Raw genomic sequence first — 22,206 nt, forward strand, 5'->3', positions numbered from 1 at the left:
GAATCTGAGGTCACATCGTAAGATTCGGAAAAGGTGGGCTGGACTATCCTATGTTTTCATTCACTTTTAAGTGTTGGCAACATGGCTTCTCTTGGATTAGTAAGACATTAATTGTTGAAACATTCAACTGTGGGTAACATGTAGCCCAGATTTCTTGGGTAAGACCACGACTAGTCTACCCCCTCCCTACTAATTCTTTCTGAAGTTTCCTTCATGATGAGATAAAACTCATGAGAAGGCACAGTGAGCCAAGTTGTGTATCTGACACCTGAAGTAGACAGCATTGACTTCCTCTTTGTTAATGAATTGGCACTTAGAAAAACAAACAAATAAAAAAACCCCAAAACACTAAAATGCTTGTATAAAATTATAGAAAATAGCACCATGATATTCCTAGCTATGAGCAATTGAACCTCATAACAATTAATTGAGACCAAACCATACAAAGATTTCTGCCTGGGAGGTGACAGAAAATTCAAAGATGCTGGTCAGACAGCTTAAACAAAACAGGAAGTCTCAGGTTCAGTAACAGACCTGGTTTCTAGGGAATATGTTACCAAAAGACTGAAAAAAAAACAAACAAAACGATGCTGTCCCAATCAATCAATCAATAAATAAATAAAACAAAAAAAGAAAAACTGAACAAAATCTTACATAAATAACTGGACTTTCAATACACCCACCAATATATGTATTGGTACAGACATGCTTATGCCACACACAAACACATGCTCTCTCTAGATAGATAGATAGATAGATAGATAGATAGATAGATAGATAGATAGATAGATACCACACACAAACACATAGTCTCTCTCTCTCTCTCTAGATAGATAGATAGATAGATAGATATAGATATATGTTGCTTTCTCTGTCTAAAAATCATAAGTGAGTAGAAAACTATGAGGAGATAACAATGGATGGTAGAGAAACAGTTGAATGGGGACTATGGAAGGCTTATGTTTAATGTGAGACTCTGGACTCTGCTATCCATCTCTTGGGCACTAACATTTCTTAGGGGGCACATGTCTTAGACTAGGTTGAGAGTGTTAGTGAATTTTCATTCTTGAAGCCTCACATCTCTCACACCAACACTCAGCCTGAGAGAAGCTTTTCTCACATCCTGGTTGATCCAGTGAGCTCCAGAATATAAGCTCTAGGAAGGAACTCTAGCAACACTGACAGAAAACAGTCCTGACAAGTACCTGCTCAGGCTCTTTCAGTGTAAGCCAAGATCTAGGCAGAGTGATGAGACCATCTTGCAATGCAAGGAAAGGGGAGAGAAAGCATACAAGCACCCCCCTCCCAACAAAAAGCAATGATTTCCACTCATATGGCAATTCCACTGGGATCTAATACTTGCAAATTTTGTCCTGCCTGTGATCTCACATGACCCCTAAGAAGCAAATGACTTCATCAATCAACATTCTGTGCTACTACAATGGAGGCAAGCACATAGAACACATTTAGCACACTGGCATGTACTTGTGTACTGTGTGTTCAACCTATCTATCATAAGGAAATGCAGCTTTTAGTTCAGCAGGATTGTTTACTTCCCAAACATGTAGTTTCTTGAAAGAGGATAACTGCACAAAAAGTCTTTGAAATGATCACAGAAATGAACAACTGGTTGAGACATAGGAGAGAGCCTAGATAAGGTGCAGGATGGTTGCTTAGGCTTGAATGTGTTTAAGGTTAGACATGACTGCAACCTGCTCCTCATGATTTATGCATACTACATGCTGCTGCTTGGTACATAGGTCATTGGTCTTCAGGCTGCCTTCTTTACACAGCCTCTTTGATTCGTTGGAGCATTCTTCTAATGCAATCTGCTCCTCTAGCAACTGTCTGTTCTCCTTCCACAACATTCCGACTTTGTGCTGGAGATGGTTAGATTCACTCTGGAGGTGGCAGTGCCTGATGCTGAGTCACAAACAAATGGTTACACAAGTCAGCATCCATCTTCCTCCCACTCCTCCAAGGACCATCCCTGCCACAATGGGCCCTGGTGCCCAGACAGCCCCAGCCAACTGTCCAGATTGGCCCTGGAGCATCACATTGGGAGAGGTCAAATCCAGAGGACAGCCATATTTCAGAAGCCGAGGTACATCTGTAAACCCTGACACTAACAGGGACTTACGAATCTCTCACAAGAGGACATGGCACACATGTGTGCTTATATGTCCATGTTATTTAAAAATCACCTGTAAGTAGAAGGCAGACCTTCTCTAGGAGAAGAGAAGAGTCCCAACCAACATACAGTCTTTCTAGGTGTCCCATGGAAATTTTATCTATGTATCTACTTTCAAAGCCCAAGAGGCTCAAAGTTGATTGATATCTTCATCATGGTGTTAATCTTTTCTGTTTCAAATATACTTTGTTGGAAACGAAAATGATTTGAGTTTCTCACAGACTCGTCACACTTGGCCAAAATGACTTTAAGAGATAAAAATCCTAGAGCCTTGATTTGAAGGAGGCAGGCTTCTGGTTTAGAGGCAAACAGTATATAAACTGAGCTCCTGCTTTGGTTCATAGACAAGTATGGGCAGACATATCCTGTGCCTAGTGCTTGGATCATGACCCTGTTAGTCACTCACCAGTAGAATTGATTTTCTTTAGTCAACTCCTTGCACTTCTACAAGGCCTGACTTATGTCCTGAGGCATTCTCTTCAGGTCAGTCATCACCTGGTCATGTTGCATCTTGAGCATGAATGTCCTAATTTTGATTCTGTGGGAGGGCATGGCCCTAGGAGTAAATAATCCCATGAACTAAGGATACAAGGATCATGTTAATTCAAGGTGAATCGTGGACTACCCCGACACATCTATGCCACAACATTGCTCCATGTTAACAGTTGCACTTGGAGCTTATTAAACGTATTACTCTTTGCCTGGGGTCAGTAGAGACAGGAAAGTAAAGGTAGGGATTTGACCTACTTTATCTCCTCAGAGGGGCATGAAAGAATAGACTAGCTCTCCAAGAACTTTCCAGGAACCTGTGCCATAGTCTTGGGTCCACTTTAAACCTGTGATGACATCTGTTTGTAGACAAGGAATTGTCAATCCTTGCTTCTGTTGCTACATAAACTCCCAAAGGACATAATCAGTACCTACAGGATACTACATTTCCAGTGGGCACCTAAGGTGAGCAGAACTCATATGCTGTGCTGCTCAAAGTGAGGCTCCCTCTGTCTTCACTATTTTTGGCTGGAAACTGTGTCAAGCAATATCTCAGGCCCCAGCATACCATACAGACTCTCCAGCTCTTAAGTGGAACACACACACACACACACACACACACACACACTGACCCCTCCCATAATCAAACACAATCAGAATGGCAAATGGACACACATTATCTGATAGTATAGTGAATAAAATTTGATAAAAGCAGTGATGAACTATGGTCAATCCAGTTCTACTGAGAGAAAGTATGTGGGACCAGGCCCTTCCAACTGTTGAAAGGACCAGTTTAACCCAAATTACTTCCAGGTTAACTGCAAACATGATTGGCCATAAACACAGTGTACTTTGCATCACCCCAAAATTTATACCTGTATAGGATTCTTACAATGCAGGATTAGGACTCACACTTTACAACCCTTATCCCCAGACTGTAATTCATACCACAGGCTCTGATTTACTTTTAGAGAAATCAAATTGCCTGAGTCCCATTTCACTCCTATCTGAACTTGAAGTTCTGTGTCGAAAATCCATTCAGCAAAATGAATTGGGATGTGTGGACAGCCTGGTGTTGTAGCCTCCTGTGATATGAGGGACTCTGAGGTTAACAGAGAGGGCCCAAGACAGTCAGCAAAGAACTGGGCATAATGACTACCTGTTGTTCAAATCCTTGTTAGTGTAATTGGCTAGGATTCCCTTGAGTTCCTGTCTCTCATTTTTGATCTTCTGGAGAATCCTTTTGAACTTCTCCATCCTCTTCATTCTCAGCTCCTGCTTATTGGTGGTGGAGGGTTGGGGTGATGCCTTTCCAACAGACCATGTAGGTTGACAAACACTAGTAAACTCGTAGAGATAATAGGGCAGGGAATGGTGACAACATGCTTTTCATTGGGGCTCTTGTGAGATTATTAATTTGTTGTGTTTTCTTGGGTATAATTACACTCATTCTGTTGGAATTTTGCTTCTAGTATCCTCTGTAGTGCTGGATTAGTGGAAAGATACTGTTTGAATTTGTTTTTGTTGCAGAATATCTTAGTTTCTCCAACTATGGTCATAAAGAGTTTTCTGGGTATAGTAGCCAGGGCTGGCATTTGTGTTCTCTTAGAGTCTGCAAGACATTTGTCCAAGATCTTCTAGATATTATCGTTTCTGGTGACAAGTCTGATGTAATTCTCATAGGTCTTCCTTTGTATGTTACTTGACTTTTTTCCCTTAAAGTTTGTAATATTTTCTTTCTTTATTCTGTACATTTATACTTTTGTTTAATATGTGACAGGATGATTTTCTGTATTTTTCCAATCGATTTGGTGTGTTGTAGGTTTCTTGTAAACTTAAGGCCATCTCTGTCTTTAGATTAAGGATTTTAATAATGATATTGTTGAAGATGTTTTCTGGGTCTTTGAACTGTTAACCCTCACCCACTTCTGTTTCTATTATTCTTAGTTTTGTTCTTTTTATTGTGTCCTGCATTTGCTATATGTTTTGAGTTAGGAGTTTTTTACTCTTTGTATTTTTTTTGATTGACTTTTTAATATCATCTATGGTATTTCCTTTGCCTGTGATTCTATTTTCTATGTTCTGTTGGTGAGGCTTGCATCTGTAGATCCTGGTCTCTTTTGTAGGTTGTCCTTCTCCAGGGTTGCCCCATTTGTGATTTTTATAACTTTATTTTTACTTTTTCTTTATTGATTTTCTTATGTATTTCCATTCCAAATGTTATCCTCCTTCTCAGTTCCCCCTGCAAAAACCCCATCCCCTCCACTTCTAGCATTACCTCTATGTATGAGGGTGCTCCTATACCCCCTCTTCTCACTCCTGCCTCAGTGCCCTAGCATTGCCCAACCCTGGATCATCATGCCTGTACAGGACCAAGGGCATTCCCTTCCATTGATGTTAGATAAGGCATTTCTCTGCTATGTATCCAGCTGGAACTATGGATACCCAGACATGTACTATATGCTTGGTGGTTTAGTGCATGTGAGTTTTGCGGGGCTTTGTTTGGTTGATTTTGTCATTTTCCTTATGGGTTTGCAAGCCCCTTCTGTTCCTTCAGCCCTTGTCCTAACTTCACAATCTGGGTCCCCTAGCTCGTTCCCATGTTTGGCTTCGTGCCTAGCATTTCAAGAGACACCAAATACCAAAAGTAACAGTTATGAAGTAGCATTACAATAATTACATGGTATGGGGGCAGGAGTATCACCAAAACATAAGAGTACATAAAAGGTTTGCAGCATTAGGAATGTTGAGAACCATTGCTTTATACTGATATACTGAATCCTCTCCTGATTACCCATAATCCTAACTTGATACAAATGTTATCTATCATTGTTACACTGTGTTTAGGGAAAAGCAACAACATTGTTCCTTCACCTGTGGGATAAAAAGGAGAGAGAGAGAGAGAGAGAGAGAGAGAGAGAGAGAGAGAGAGACAGAGACAGAGACAGAGACAGAGACAGAGACAGAGAGAAATATACCAGGCTCCTGACAGCATCAAATTTCTTGACATCAGCAATAGTGACTGGGTTTGGTGTCTCCAGATGGAATGGATCCCAAGTTGGGGCAGTCTCTGGATGGCCTTTCCTTCAAGCTCTGCTCCTCTCTTTACCCCTGCATTTCCTTTTGATAGAAGGAATTCTGGATTAATACTTTTGAGATGGTTGGGTGGCTACATCCTTCAAAGGTTGCCATGCTAATCCAATAAATATGGTCTGTATAGTTCCTACTTCCCCTTTGTTTGGTATTTAGGTTAATGTCCTCCCTGTTGAGTTCTGGGAATCACTTGGGTCCCTGGCATATGAGACTTTATAGTGGCTACACACAGTTCCCCCTCCCCAATAGGTACAGACCTTCTTTCAAATGACTTTCCCTCTGTACTTCTTCCCCATCTCCTCCTGTATCTGAACCAGAACCCCCTTTACCTCCTACTCTTCTCTCCCTCCCAGATCCTTCTCTCCTCCTACTTCCAAACATTCTTTTCTTCTCCCTTCTGAGTAGAACTTTAGCATTCACACTTTGGTGTGAACTTCCTTCTTCTTCGGTTTCCCATAGTCTGTTAGTTGTATCGTGGGCATTCCATGCACTTTTTGAACAATTTCCACTTATCAATAACTACATATCATGTGTATCCTTTTGTGACTAGGATACCACACTCAGGATGATATTTCAACTTCCAAACATTGGCCTTTGAATTTCATGAAGTAATGTTTTTAAAGCTGAGTAGTACTTCTGTACAATGTACCATATTTTCTGTATCCATTCCTCTGTTGATGGACATCTGGGTTGTTTTCAGTGTCTGGTCATTTTAAATATGGCTGCTATGAACATAGTGGTGCATGTGTCCTATTAATATATTGGAGAATCTTTTGGGTATATGCACCATGGTGGTATAATTCTATTTGAGGTAGAACTATTTCCAACCTTCTCAGGAATTGCCAGATTGATCTCCAAAGTGGTTTTTCCAACTTGCTGTCCCAGCATGAATGGAGGAATGTTCTTCTTTCTTCACATTTTTGCCAGAATCACCTGTCAGCTGAGTTTTGTTCTTGGCCCATCTGAGTGCTGTGAAGTGGAATCTTAGGTTCATTTGGATTTCATTTCCCTGATGACTAAAGATGTTGAACATTTCTTTAAGTACATCTCAGCCATTCAAATTTCCTCAGTTGAGAATTTTCTGTTTAGCTCTGTACCCCATTCTTTAATAGGGTTATTAGGATCTCTGGAGTGTAACTTCTTGAGTTCTTTATATATTTTGGATATCTCCACGTACTTTGGTTGAGTCAGTTTGACATAGCGAAACCTGGGAAGCTGACCTATGCAGCAATGAGTTTCAAGGAAACTCTCTTCCTGGAGTCTGGCACTTTCTCCCCTAAATCTTTATAAACCATAAAATCAATCTTCCATCCCCGCATTAGCCTAGTGTATGGATTCACATGCGCTCTATTTAGTATTACCTTAATGCCTTTAAAGATTGAATTCTAACATAGCTAAAGCCTTTCCCAGTGTTCTAAGGTCCCAGCAAGGAGCTTAAACTATTCAGTAACTAATTAAGCACTGCAATAAAACAATAAAGCACTAGCCATTAGCTCAGTTATCTGCAGAAAGAGATTGGAATTCTCACTGAGATAGAAATTCTTTTTACAGACTACATTCCATGCCAACAGCAAGTTAATATACTATACTGATAAATGGGAATTCTCCAGACATAGATAAGAATTAAAAAGACTTAAGAATTCCAAGGTCCTTGACACTACTTTATTCCTGAGGCCAGGCAAGAGTTAATACTCCCCTAGCCCATTAACATTAAAGTGTGAAACTCTTGCCTGGCACAGGGCTGATCCAAAGCAGGTGCTAATCTCTAATGTAAACATCGTCCTTTTGAAGTCACTCCTCTTACATCTGGAGGGATGCTTATCTCTAATGTAAACATTTATCTGGTTCCTACAAATTCTTTTTATAGTCACTCCTCTTGCACCTGGAAAACTTCTATGTACCCTATCTGCTATGTTTTACAATTTATGATATTCGCTGTAATATAATTAGTCTAAGTTCGACCAGAAAATTACATTCAGATTCTGCACAACCTCTCCTGTGTATGACTGTTTGTCACTCCATCCTAAGCTTTACCCACCTACTCTAGAGAACCATTTCACGCAGGCACGGGACCCAGAGGGTCTGCAGCAGGATAGTACTCCTCTATCAGACGTAGGGTTGGTACAGATGTCTTCCCAATATGTGTGTGCAATTTTGTCCTTTTGACAGTATCCTTTGACCTACAAAGCTTTTGAATTTTATGGGGTACCATTTGACAATGTTTTTTGTCTTACAGCATGAGCCATTGGTGTCCTGTATGGGAACATTTCCCCTGTGCCAATGTGTTTGAAGTTCTTTACTGCTCTCTCTTGTATTAGATTCAGTGTATCTTGTTTTATGTGGAGGTCCTTGAGTGACTTGGAATTGAGCATTGTACAAGGAGATAAGAATAGATCAATTTGCATTCTTCTATATGAAGACTGCCAGTTGAACAAGCACCAATTGTTGAAAATGCTGTCTTTTATCCACTGGATGGTGTTGGCTCCTTTGACAAAGATCAAGTACCATATGAGTGTAGGTCCATTTCTAGATCTTCAATTCTATTCCATCGGTCTACTTGTCTCTCTATACCAGTACCATGCCATTTTCATCACTGTTGCCCTGTGGTATATTTTGAGATCAGGGATGGTGATTTCCCCAGCCATTCTTTTATTGTTAAGAATAGTTTTTGCTATACTGGGGTTTATGTTATTCCAGATAAATTTGAGAATTGCTTTTTCTATCTCTGTGAAGAAATGAGTTGGAATTGTGATGGGGATTGCATTGAATCCGTAGATTGTTTTGGCGAGATGGACCTTTTTTACTATATTAATCCTGCTCATCAATGACCATGGGAGATCTTTCCATCTTCTACGGTCTTCTTTGATTTTTTTGTTCAGAGACTTAATGTTCTTATCATTCAGATCTTTCCCTTGCTTTGTTAGAATCACACCAGGATATTGTTTGTGACTATTGTGAAGTATGTAGTTTTTAAAAATTTCTTCCTCAGCCTAATTATCCTTTGAGTAGTGGAAAGTTCCTGGATTGTTTGAGTTAATTTTATATCCATTGACATTGCTGAAGTTATTTATCAGCTGTAGGAGTTCTCTCCTGGATATTTTGGGGCTCATTTATGTGTAATATCCCATACTCCTCAAATTGTAGTGTCTTGAATTCTTCCCTTCCAATTTGCATCACTTTGATCTGCCTTTTTTGCCTGATTGCTATGGCTAAAATGTCAAGGACTATGTTGAATACATAGCGGAAGAGGGGGAAGTCTTTCCTTGTCTCTGATTTTAATGGGATTGCTTCAAATTTTTCTCCATATATTTTGATTTTGGCAACTGTATTGCTCTATGTTGCTCTTATTATATTCAGATATAGACCGTGACTTTCTGATTCTTCCAATGCATTCACCTTGAAGTTGTATTGTATATTGTCAAACACTTTTTCAGCATCTGATGAGATTATCCATTATGTTTTAAGATATTTTATATAGGGGATTACATTGATGGATGTCCATAATGAGTCATTCCTGCATTTGTGGGATGATACAGCATCTAATGAGATGATCAAGTAAAAATTTCTTAAATTTATTACATAGTATATTACTTTGATGAATTCCAAAACATTGAATCATTCTTATATCCTATGCATGATGACTATTGGATCATGGTGAATGATCATTTGCATGTACTATTAGATTCAGTTTCCATGAAGTTATTGTGTATTTTTGCATCAATATTTGTTATGGTTTTTATATGCTCAACCCACCCACTGAGTGGCAATATAAGAAGGTGTGGCCATGTTAGAGTATAGCGTGTGGTCAAGACCCTCACCCTAGCTGCCTGGACATTAATGTTCTATTAGCAGCCTTCACATGAACATGTAGGACTTTCAGCTTCTCCTGCATCATGCCTTTCTGGATGCATCCATGTGGCTACCTTGTTGGTACTTGACTGATCCTCTTAACCTGTAAGACATCCACATTGAATTGTAAGGGAAGCTGCAGTGCAGCCAGATTTGGAGGAGTCCCAAAACCCTCCTGGAACACTCTTCCAAGTCATGGAGTTTGTTCAGCAGCCATCCCTCTGCAGGAGTCAGGGTGTTGTTCAGAGTCACACCTCTTATCTAAAGCTTTGAAGAACCACCTATCTGAGGGCCAGAAGCTCTTGTGGGTATCTGCTGATGCAGAGTTAGAAACAGCTCTACTAAGTACTCAGCCTGATACACAGAGTCCTAAGGAGAGACACAGCAAATACAGAGGTCTGAAGGAAAGGACAAAGTACCCAAAATCTGAGTATCCAAGGCTGTACCCTCAGATTAGAAAAGAGAACAGAAAAAATGGAGAGAGAACCCAGTAAGTGGCAATGGGGAGAAGGGAGGTGATGTGTTCCTGGTGGTCATGAACTCTGCAGAGAGTTCACAGCAAATTTCAATGTGGATTTTGAAAGTAGAAAATGTTCCCTTTGTTTTAGTACATCCACCTTGTTTGGGCAGATAATCCATGCAGGAAGGCTGAGAAAGGGCTAAGAAAGAAAGTTGACCTCAGAGAAACAGGAGGACTGGGGTTCTCTAGTGTAGTATACTGTAGTGTGGAGAGGGGTGGTGTGTTGTGGTGAAGTGTAGTGTATACTCGTGTAGTGTTTGCTGCTTGGTATACATGAGGCCCTGGGCTCCCTCTCCAGTTTAGCCCACTTAGAGAAGCTGAAGTTAGAACATCAGTTGCCAGATTTTTGAGGGTGATGGTGGACTGGGAGTTGCAATCTCAGCTAACAAGGGATTACCTCTTCTATAGAAATAGAGTAGATGAGATAGTTCTTGTAGAGACCTGAGTAGAAGGAAGGTGATGGGGATTGTTAGATAACAGATGTCAAATTACAATAAGAACGAAGAAATTAATTCTAGTACTTAACATTGTAGAAGGGAAAGTTCAGTTCCCAGAAACGTATTATATTTGATGGAGAATTAAAGTAAAAATAGTTTCAAGTCTCCAAATGAGAAGATCTGACAGGGTGGACAAATGAAAAGACACTTCAGAAAAAGCATCTTAGGAGAGAAACAGTTTGTTTAGCTTACAGTTTCATGTGACTGCCCAGCATTGCAGGAAGTCGTAACAGCTGGTGCTTGAGAGTACTGGTCACATCACACTGACATTGCAATGCAGAGACAAATGAACACAGATATGCTCACTAGCTTGCTTGAGTGCTTACTTGTGTTCAGTTCAATTCTCCACCTTTATGCATTTCAGGGCCTCCTCCCTGCCTAGGGAATATTGCCTCTGAGAGTGGGCTGTGGTTTTTGATATCATTTAATTTGACTAAGAGAACCAACCCCAAAGATATGCCCACAGGCCACCCAGGGAAAAATCCCTTGTTGAGATTCTGCTCCGAGATTGACTCCAGGTTGTTTCCAACTGACAATTAAAGCTAATCCTCACAGACTTGGTTACAGCAAGTCCTTGATTAAGAAAATCATTTCTATACTTCAGGTAAGCTGATCCTTTTAAATAAACCAGAAACTAGTTAAGAGGTTTTATATTCTGTCTATTTTGTAAAAGTATTTTACAACCCAACCCCAAGATTCTCCATAATCCATAATTTCTTTACAAAAGAGTATTTAGCCACTTTAAAGGTATCTGATGAGATGAATATTTTCAGGGTCGTATGGTAATGGTCATTATACCTAGGAGAAGAAAATTAAAGAATGTGGAACAGCTTCTACCACAATACCAACCAACAAGAAAACATTAGGTCAAAATGAAAATGGGAGTTGAAAGCTCCCAATGAAAAGAAATGATAAATGATTTGATAGTTGTACATTGTGTTCTTATATTGAATCTTCACAAAGGATAAAGTTGCATGCCAATTGAAAATCTTTAACATTGCCAACAAACTTGCTAGACAAACACCAAAGTGATCTTGGTTAAAACATATTTTCCTATATCCAGTGCAGATATATAAAGAAGACATGTTCCCACAGTGGACAGCCAAAGTTGATCTCAGAGAAAAAGGAGGACTGGGGTTATCTAGTGTAGTATACTGTAGTGTGGTGTGGTGTGGTGTGCTGTGGTGAAGTGTAGTGTATTGTCCTGTAGTGTTTGCTGCATGGTGTGCCTGAGGCCCTGGGCTCCCTCTCCAGTTTATCCCACTTAGAGAAGCTGAAATTAGAATATCAGTTGCCAGATTTTAGGAGGGTGATGGTGGACTGGGATTTGCAATCTCAGCTACCAAGGGATTATCTCTTCTATAGACATTTGGTGGGTTGCAATGGGCCAAATATCTCCAAGTAACTGCTAAAGAGTAATAGATATGTTCTCAACACACAGAAAATAATGAGATAGATGCCTGAATTGATGGCTGTGCCAGATACCATCTTCTTCAGCAATGTGGTCTGACCATTGACTTCCAGAGAGGAAGGAAGAGCAATGGCAGCAGTCTTTAATGATTGGGGAGTGTGTATGAGACTCAGTGATGAGCAACTCCAAACAAGATAACGCAAACCTGGCCCTGGGCTTTTCATTGGGTAGTATATTATGTTCAGGGGAGGAATTGTCAGAGCATAATAGGGTATTTTCATTTAAACCTCCTTTATATGGGTTTGTGTATTATAAAGCTTCTTAAATTGTAGGCTTACAGGTGGCCTTTCAAAAGTCTGCAGTCAGTTATCCCACCTCCATACTACTTCCTTGTCTTAGTGTTGTTTTGCTTTCTGGTCTGCAGCACAGGTGTGGGAAACCCACTGGGCAGACCAAATGCAGACATGGTAGATTTTATGTATCCTAAGCCCACTGTCTGGTATTGACCTGGATTGAAATGCAATTACACTACTTAGGGGGTGGAAGAATGTAGCCTTGGGCATGGGAGGCGGAAGCTGGGGTTCCCTGACACCTTGGAGTCCATTTGACAATGAAAACCACAGGCAAGAGTAGAGAATGCAGGTTCTGAATTCCATGGGCCTATGTTAAGGAGTCTGGGGACAGGGACCCAGGAAATCCTGGACATCCAGACAGTGCTGGGTTGCAGGGAGTTTATAGCAGGTTAGAGCCTGCTGGCCTGCAAGGAGACCAGGCCAAGGGGTTCTCAGAATCTTGGACATGCAGGTACTGCTAGAAGTCACAGAGGAGCTGAGCATGTAGGAGGCCAGCAGGCTGAGAACTAGCCCTGAAAACAGGGAATGGGGAATTCTGGGTTAGCTCAGAGGTGGCTAGTCCAGGAGTATTACGGGGCCTTCTGTTGGAGACTTAGATGACATGGCTCTGTAGGCAAAGGTTTTTTCTCCATATAACCCACAGTTGGTTTGATGAGAGAGACAGTCCTTGGTTCTAAACTGTTTATTGATTGTTTTTCATGGAAATGAAAGCATAACATGTCTTGAGGTTAGACTAGAAGTTAAGTACCTTCTGAGGAAGGAATGTCCAGGAAGGGAAGCTTATTGACTAAACCCTACCATCTTCTAGGTACCTCATTAGTAGGGGGAACCCTATTCTGTTCTAAATGACCACAGGCCATGTTCCTATGTAGAGATTTTGGTCCCATGAAAGAGGCCTTTTAGGAAGCAGGTGACACTTTTGCCATCTGCTGTGAGTCTGGGACTTCCAACCCACTCAACCTTACCAAATTCCTGACATGGTGGTCTACTGTCCCAGGTCTTTGAGTTTTATTGATGTGAGGAGACACCAGGACCAAGGCCACTTTTCATTGGGACTGGCTTATAAGTTCAGAGGCTCAGTCCATTGATCTCAAGGCAGGAAGCATGGCAGCATCTAGACAGACATTACTTTGGAGAAGAAGCTAAGAGCTCTATATCTTATTCTGAAGGCACCAAGAAGACTGTCTAACTGGTGTTTAGTAGGAGGGTCTCAAAGCCCATCCTCCACACTGACACACTGTTTCTAACAAGGTCACAACTCCTAAAGGTACCACTCCCATGATCAAGCATGTTCAAGCCACCACACTCCTCTGCAATCTCCCAAGATATTTACCTCACTCGGTCCTACTGTTTTCCTTTTTTCTCCTTCACCAATTATGTGTTCTATTATTTTCTTGAAATATCCTCCTATAACTCAACACTATGCATTACCTTCAATGGATACTGCAGTTTAAATACACATCTCTAGACATTCAAAGTTACCATCAACATAACACACATCATATGGTATTTGTCTTTTTGGGTCTGGGTTATATCACTCAGGAAGATTATTCATGTCTCCATCCTTTAACCTGTAAATTTCATTTATATTGTCACAGTTCATTACCATTGTGTATATGAACCATGTATTCATTATCCTTTCATCAGTTATATTTACGTCTGGGTTGTTTTGATGTCCTGCCTATTGTGAATAAATCAGTAAGGAACATGAGCACACCCAGGTCTGTCTTAGGATAATGCCTTTGGCTATATGCCCTGGAATAGTGTCTGAGTCTGTGTTCTCTTGCTAGAAAGAGACAACAGGACCATGATAGGTCCTTTTAACGAGAGCATTTAAATGGGGGTCTGCTTACCATTTCAGAATTTTAGTACATTTTTGTCTTGACAGAATCATGCACAGGCAGACATGGTGTTGGAGAAGTAGCTGAGAGTTCTGGATCTGGATCTGCAGGAAGCAGGGATACTGGCCCTGAGCTGGGCTTTTGAAACTTAAAAGCCCACCCCCACAGAAGGCCACAGCTCCAAATTCGATCAAATAGTGCTATACCCTGTTGACCAAGTATCCAAATCTATGAGCCTATAAGCGTTCTTCTCATTCACACCACCACAAATAGTACAGCTGGTTCATATAGAAGATCTATCTAGTAATGTTTTCCAGAACATTTCTCCTGTTTTTCGTAATGACTGTACAGGTGAATATATGTTCTCTTACCCCACACTCATGCCAACAGTTGTGGTCCTTAGTCTATTGGAATAGCCATTCTGACTGCAGTAAGATACAAGGTTAAAACTATTTTAATTTGCATTTTCCTATGAGGAAGGATATTAAATATGTAAATACATATCTATGATCCATTTCTTTCTCTTCCTTGAAGATTCTGTTCAGTTCGACAGAACATCAGAAGGGAGTGTGTTTGAGACCGGGACTCTCTAGTTACCCCTGCTGTCCCAGAATCTAGTACATAGACTAGACTGTCCAGAGGCTCATGCAGTTCTTCTTGCCTCTGCCTTCTGACTGCTGGGATTACAGGTGTGCACTACCATGTACAGCCATAGAACATTTTGAAATGTTTAAATTTATAATGTTTTAATATTTAACAGGCAGGTTTCCTGGTGTTTGGTTTTAAACACCATCCGATTGTCTAGAAATGAACTCTCTGTCATATGTACACTTGGTGAAGATCCTCTCCCATCTTGTAGCTGATCTTTGCATTGATTAAGTTTTTCTTTTGCTTTCTTATTCACTGTTTTATTGCTAGGGCACATCTTGACCAGGATAACGTATAAAGAAAATATTCAATTGGGGTTGGCCAACAATATAAAAGGGTGATTGAGGATTGTCAAGGTGGGGAACGTGGCAGTAGGCAGGCAGGCATGCATACAGGCATCATAAAAATAGAGGAGTAGATGAACTTGTATCTGATACATATAGAGGAGGCAGAGGAAAGAGATAGATAGATACAGATTGACAGACAAACAGAAAGACTGAGGCAGAGACGGAGACAGAGACATTATAGACTGAGATATAGGGAAAAAAAAGAGAGAAACATAGTGAGATCAACAGAGACAGAGAGAGAGTGACAAAGACAGGGACAAAGACAGAGGCAGGGATTGGCATGAGCTTTTGAAACCTCAATGCCAACCTCCATTGTCACAACTCCTCCAGCAAGTCCATATCTACTAGTCCTTTCTAAAACTCTATGAAGTAGGTATCAAACATTCAATTATGAAATGAACTTTGAAGGTCATTTTAATCCCAATCACTTCATTTATAATTCAGAAGATTTTAATTACTCAATGTGAATATTTTTGTTTCCTGAGATGTATTAGAGAAATACTGTTGTGTTTCTAATTTGTTTGTCTGACGTGGTCATCCACAAGAGAGTACATTATGACTGTAGCTAAATTTTTGACTATAGAGATAGAGCATGGATACTTTTTCCCTCCTGACATCAGGATCCACATAGTTTGATACATTATCCACATCAAAAGCTCAATTTTATGTGGAGATCTGGCTGGCTGGGCACTACTTATGAAGCCTAAACAACATAATACTTGAAGAGTCCCATTCCTGCCTGAAACTTCTAGTGTTACAGGACTATGTATGAACCACACATAAATGCAGAATATCCTTATAATAGAAATAATTAGAGATGATGTTTTATCCATAACAATACACTAATTTTATTCAATAAATTCTTAACGTGGGGAGTCAGTTTATACAAGATATAGACTTAGCAAAATGCAAATTAATTACATTAACAAAAAGATAATGAATATATATTGAAACTTCAAATGAAAACACAGGAAAACCAAAGACTCAAAGAAATCAAAACTCTAACCAAAAACCAAACAAAATAATTAAGCTAAGCATCATTCTCTTGCTGCAGATGTTCAGCACAGACCCACAGCCTGTTGCTGGCCTTGGTGAAATAGTGCAAAGGCAGTCACTGATGGTAACAATCTGTTGAAGATGAATATAGGCATGCCTCATTGGGGTTGGTGTTCTGCTCATGGACTAGTCCTTCAAGGCTAACATGAGAGATGTTACAGATGATACCTCAAAGTTTTTCAAATTCACATGACTGACCACTATGAATTATATCTTGATGACCCAACAGGACCTGCCAAAATTGGCATTGTCAGAGTCCTGCTGGATGCCCAGTAGATCTTGATGTATCTCAGTACTTCTCTGAAGCCTTCCAAACAGGCAGTCTTGCTGGACCAGAGGCTAGACAAAATAAAGGCCTCATTACCCATAGCAAACTAAAAAAGAAGAAAATGCAGCCCAAGATTGCCATGGTTACAAGGATTAGATGCAATGGTGGTTAATTTGCTTTGTACATCCAGTGCTCCTAGTGAACAATTGTGTCGGAGCAAGATCTTGACCTGGTCTCTGATCTGTTTGAGCTTCTGCAGAATATTTCAGACCTATGGGAGGAAGAGAAAAAAGCCTGGTGAGATCTTGCCATGTCAGCGATCCAAGAAACACCAGCTTTACTCATCAGGATAATCTAGTATGACCTTTCATCCGAGATCTTTCCTGTATCCCCATAGGAGAAGGGGCAGAGAGAACCTGGGCCTGGATGTTTTTCTCAAATGTAAAAAATTGCTTGACACTGAATTGTGAACTACACACTGTGCTGGAGTTAAAGTAAAACACCACATTTCTCCAATAGTCTAAATGTTTATATTGAAAAATAAGTGTGTATCAGTGTCTGAATCTAACATTGAACAGAGGCCTTCTAAGGAGCCTAGCAAACTTTGAAGTGAAGGCTCTTATTATTTCTGGAGTGCAGAATCCTTCCTTGGCTCTCCTTGTGAACCCCTATATCTGGGAATCCCCAGAGAAACCATCTCACAGGAAATCCATGCACACTGAAAGGATACTGTAATCAGCAAGAGTGTGCTTCGTGCAATTCTTCCCAAGGGTAAGCATTGAACTCTAAAGGGGATACTCATGAAGGAAAAAAGAAAAGCAAAACCAAAAACCAATTGCCCTGCTATGTGTATGGCTCCTTAGATACTGCCATCCTGTACTAGTACTTCATCTCGGAGACATCGAAAGGACACTGCATCTTTTCAGCCAAGCCATGACACACACGCACACCCATACACACATACACATACACAATAAAATTGGAGCATGCCCTTCTGTCCTAGGAGAGGACAGGCCCAGGCCCCTCTGGATGAGTTGCCATAGAGCAAAACAGAGGGCCTGATTCCTAGATAATTCAGGAAATGGCATCCCGAGTCACCTCTCCATACCATAGAGCCTCGAGGGGTAGCTGTCAGGGGTCCAGGATCTACTCTGCCTAGAGTGGCAAGCTAGAGGTGGCCAACTGGGATGGGGAGGAGAGGGCATGGCAGAAATCCAATTTCTTCAAAAGAGGGTAACTCCACAGGAAGTCTTGGAAATGATCACAGAAGTGTAAAACTGGATGAGACATAGGAGAGAGCCTGGATAAGGTGCAGGATGGTTACATAGGCTTGACTCTCTTTATGATTACACATTAGGGCATTCTGCCCATGATGCTTCATTCATCCTACCTGCTGCTGCTTAGTATAGTGGTCTTTGATCTTCTGGCTGCCTTCTTTACATAGTATTTTTGTTGCTATGTTGCATTCTTCCAATGCAGTCTGATCCCATACCAGCTGTCTGTTCTCACTCCTCAACATCCTGACTTTGTGCTGGATGAGCTTAGATTCAATCAGGAGGTGGCAGTTCCTGAAGCTGAACCACAAACAAAACATGGTGATTACAGGCAGCATCCATCCATCTTCCTCCCATTCCTCCAAGCACCATTCCTTCATCATGGGCCCTGATCCCCAGACAGCCCCAGACAAGTATCCAGATTGGCCATAGAGGGAGATCAAATCCAGAGGACTGCCACTTTCCAGAAGTCCCAAGGTACTTTTGAAAACTCTGACACCAACAGGGACTCATGTATCTCTCAGAAAAGAACATGGTGTCTATATGTGCTTATGAGTCTGTGGTATTAAAAAACCACCTGTAGGTATAGGGCAAAATTCTCTAGGAGTGAAGAGAACCAAGCATCATACTATCTTTCTATGTTTTTCCTGGAAACCCCTTCTATGAATCTACTTTCAGAGCTCAAGAGGTCCAAGGTTGATTGATATCTCCATCATGTTAGAAACCTTTCAATCTTGAGGATACTGAGTTGGAAAGGACAGTGACTTGAGGGGCTCCCAGACTCTTCACACTTGGTCAAAATGACTCTAAGATGTTAAAATCTTAGTGCCTCATTTGAAGGAGGCAGGCTTCCTCTTTAGAGACTAAGAGTATAGAACCTGAGCCCCATGTTAGTTCAAAGACAAGGATAGTCAAACATATCCTGGGCCTAGTTCTTGGGTCATGACCCTGTTAGTCACTCACCAGTAGAACTGATTTTCTTTAGTCAACTCCTTGCACTTGGACAAGGCCTCACTGATGTCCTGGGGCATTCTCTTCAGGTCAGTCATCACCTGGTCATGTTGCATCTCAAGCATATATGTCTCAAAGTTGATCCTGTGGGAGGGCATGGCCCAAGCAACAAATTGTCCCATGAACTAAGGATACAAGGATCATTTCAATTCAAGCTGAATTATGCACTACCCCACCCCATATATCCCACTGGACCTAACTCCTTGTTGCCTTTTCCACTTGGTGCTTATTAAAATTATTGCTCTTCAGCTTGGGCCAGTAAGCCCAGGGAAGAAAAGGCAGGGTGCTGATCTGCTTCAGCTCCCTGAAGGGGTTTGAAAGAATAGACTAGCTCTCCCAGAACTTTCCAGGAATCTGTGTCACAGGCTTGGGTCCACGTTAAATCTGTATGATTCTCCTCCTGGTTTTAGACAAGGAATTGCCAATCCTTGGTTCTATTGCTACAAAAATTCCCAAAGGACATACTCATATCTACAGGGAAAAGCCTTTATAACACACCAGGAGATTCCAATGTGCATTCACGGTGAGCACAGAGGTCAAGTCCTCTGCTACTCAAAATGAACCTCCCTGGCTTCCTCACTGTTATTGCCTGGAAATGGAGTCTTGCAAAACTCAAATATATATCACATGACACAGACTCTCTAGATCTTAAGCTGCACACACAAGAACACACACACACAGGAACACATACACACAGGAACACACACATCCACAAACGCACACACAAGCTCACATGCAAACAGTATCTCTCTCAGTCTCTGTCTCTCTGTCAGTATCTCTCTCTGTCTCTCTCTATCTCTTTTACACACACACACACACACACACACACACACACACACACACACACACACATACTCACACACAGACAGACGCAAGACAGAAGATACACACAAGACACACACACAAACACACACACAATCAGAATGCCAAATAAATAAAATGATTTGGCTTTATCTGAGAGTATAATGAACAAAATTTGAGAAAAGCAGTGATGAACTGCAGCCAATCCAGTCATTCTGAGAGACAATATGTGGGACAGCCCTCTCCAGCTGTTGACAGGACCAATTGGATCCAAATTATAGCCTGGTCAGTTATGGAAAGCATTGGCTATAAACAAACATTACCTAGCAACTCCCACAAACCAACACCTGTGTAAGCTTCTTAAATGGCAGGATGAGAGCTCACACATTACTACCTTCATCCCCAGACTGTGATTCATGCCACAGCCTCTGAATTACTTTTGGAGGAATGAAAAGTGCCTGTGACCCCATCTCACTCCTATCTGAACTTGAAGTTCTGTGTCGACAGTCCAATCAGCAAAATTAATTTGGATATGCAGACAGCCTGGAGTTGTAGCCCACTGTGGTATGAGGGAATCTGGGCTTAACAGGGATGGCCCAAGATAGTCAGCAGAGAACTGGGCATAAAGACTACCTGTCATTTAAATCCTTGTTAGTATAATTGGCCAAGATTCCCTGAAGTTCTTCTCTGGCATTTTTTATGTTCTGGAGCTCTCTTTTGAGCTTCTCCAAACTCTCGAGTCTCTTTTCCTGCTCATTGATGGTGGGGGGTTGGGGTGATGGCTCCCCAACAGACCCTGTAGGTAGAAAAACACTAGTAACCTTGTAGAGATAATAGGGCAGGGAAAGGGAAACCATGCTTTGTCCCACAGAGAAGCCTGAGGAAGAGGAAAATCTAGAGACACTGTGAATCCCTGATAGTGCATCATAGGTTTCTTCAAGCTGGGCTCCTCAGCTAGGTCCCTGTTCACAACCACCATCACTAAACATATGCCTGACTTCTTATTGTAATCGCCCTAGCCCTGAAATGCATAAGCTGCCCCAGGCAAGAATAAGTGGTTGGCATTTGTATATGCAGACAGCCTGGAGTTGTAGCCCACTGTGGTATGAGGGAATCTGGGCTTAACAGGGATGACCCAAGATAGTCATCAGAGAACTGGGCATAAAGACTACCTGTCATTTAAATCCTTGTTAGTGTAATTGGCTAAGATTCCCTGAAGTTCTTCTCTGGCATTTTTTATGTTCTGGAGCTCTCTTTTGAGCTTCTCCAACCTCTTGCATCTCTTCTCCTGCTCATTGATGGCATTGTCAGCTCATATCTGACAACAAAGTCTGTACCTCTTAGCATACTAGCCAACACTTTTCTAGTCTTCTTCACATGCATGATGAGAGCTCATACACTACTACAGGAACCCCAGACTATGAATCAGTCCACATCACGTGTGTTCCATACCAAAGTGTCTGAGACCTTGATTCATAGGCAGGGGAATAGCCCTCTCTGTTCTTGGCATCACATGCTCATGTAACCTAGAGGAAACTCTATTAAGATGAAGTACATGAACACTCTATCCTTAGAACAACACTTTTCTATTCTCACAGAGCTTGCTCTGCATAATTTTCCATTCAGGAGGAAATTAAGATCTCTCAGCAAAGAAAGTGCAGGCTTTTGAATACCAGGCTGTCTGTAAAACTAATCATCAGATACTCTTGACTCTGGTTCTACCATTGAGGAATCTGAAGGATCCAGATCACAATCCCTATTCCTGGAAGGACCAGCTGAAGCCCACATCCTCTCAGCAGCTCCCCGAACCTTGCCCAGGACTCACTGTGCCATCTCCATGACCAGTTGTTTCTTGCCCTTTCCCACCATGACGGGCGGCTGGACTCTTTCTGCCTTACTCTGGTGTCTGAGTGTATCCTATTCTCTCTCCAAAATACCCTGAGGAGCATGGACAACATGCCTCCTTGGGAACCCATGAGGATCTGAAGGAATACCCCACAAGCCGCTCTGGTTACCACAACACTGGTGACATCACAGAAGATTCTAGGGTTCTCTTGGATACAAGAGATTGTCTGGGAAGTGACTACTGATGATGTCACTGGGAAATTCCATAGCCTACCAGCTTACCAGCCTGCCCAATCTTGACCAGTTTCTGAGGTGCCCTTGCCTGGAATTTCTCTTTTGCCCCTTGGGATACCTCTTGGCAAATTCTCCTTCCAAAGCTAGAGATTTCTCTCTGCTTCACTACAAGTCCAGTGTTGAATGGGGAGAGTTTGTTAGTGCATTGGAATGGGTCGCTCATCTTTGTTAGGATCCTTTTATGAGGGAGATTCTTCTCCAATATAAATCTACTTCTGGGGTCCATTCATGGAACAAACAGTCGATTTATCCAGGTGTCTCTGTTTCCCAGAGGCCAAAAACCTACTCTTGCACCTTTACTCTTACACAAGTTGGATTATATGTTTTAGAGTGCAACTGCCTTGAGAGGAGACACTGTTTCAATATATCGATCCCTGATTTCACACAATCTCTGATGCTAAAAAGAACTCAGTGTAGG

General features: G+C 41.4%; 1 pseudogene; it reads right to left on the reverse strand.

The window, feature by feature from the left end:
• Positions 1–1,673: 1,673 nt before the first annotated feature.
• LOC147001694 (uncharacterized) lies at positions 1,674–21,625 on the reverse strand (annotated as a pseudogene).
• Between the last annotated feature and the right edge of the window lie 581 nt (positions 21,626–22,206).

The sequence above is a fragment of the Mus caroli genome, unplaced genomic scaffold (genome assembly GCF_978045245.1).
Source record: "Mus caroli unplaced genomic scaffold, Mus_caroli_1 scaffold_12, whole genome shotgun sequence".
Taxonomy (NCBI): Eukaryota; Metazoa; Chordata; class Mammalia; order Rodentia; family Muridae; genus Mus; species Mus caroli.